The sequence below is a fragment of the Aplysia californica genome, unplaced genomic scaffold (genome assembly GCF_000002075.1).
Source record: "Aplysia californica isolate F4 #8 unplaced genomic scaffold, AplCal3.0 scaffold00078, whole genome shotgun sequence".
Lineage (NCBI taxonomy): Eukaryota > Metazoa > Mollusca > Gastropoda > Aplysiida > Aplysiidae > Aplysia > Aplysia californica.
In genome coordinates this window covers 1,228,628-1,229,401 of record NW_004797348.1, presented here as the reverse complement: position 1 = coordinate 1,229,401, position 774 = coordinate 1,228,628, and positions in this window count along the sequence as shown.

Below are 774 nucleotides of genomic sequence, written 5' to 3'. Positions count from 1 at the left end.
CCGCGAACAAACAAAAAAGAAAACGGAGAAAAACCCCCCAACAAAAAACAAAACCATAACAAAACAACAATAACAATCGACGACGGCAATAATATAATAGCTTCATCCTCTACTAGCCTAGCGAACAATACGTTACCTAGCGGCATAGAAACTGCTCAATCGATTTTCCCAGAATATATACTGAGAAAAGATTATACTTACCTTAAGCAGTGCATTAAAGTCGTGTCTGGTGTCGATGTTCCGATATCGGCACACGCACTGGAGTTCAACATAAGAATTAGATCTACATAAAATATTATTGTTATATATTTATTTATAGTGCGATAAAAAAATTCGTGGCGCAACTTATCCTCGAATATCTCTATAATGGGTGAATCAATATCACTCATACTTTGCGTAGCAATTTGTATTAATTTGATTACCTAATCGTATTTTTTCAACAACAATCTTGGTTACATTAAAAACCTTTTCTTCATAAATTTATGTAAAATGCTATAAATCTTCGTCACGCAGAAAATGGGATTGTCCGCAGAACTTCTCGCTTCTCACACACATTTTGCATACGAATATGTCACTGCTCACCAAGGACATTTTTTTAGTGACAAAGCTTGTTACAAGAGATTAATCTTATATTTATAGAGAACTTTCTTTGCACTTAAGGTTCTCAAAACATCATCAGTGCCTTTCATCACTTACAGGGTATAGGCCACATACAAGCTCCTTTTATTTATCTCTGTCCTGGGCCATTTTTCCTAGCTCGTTCCAAGTGAGCTT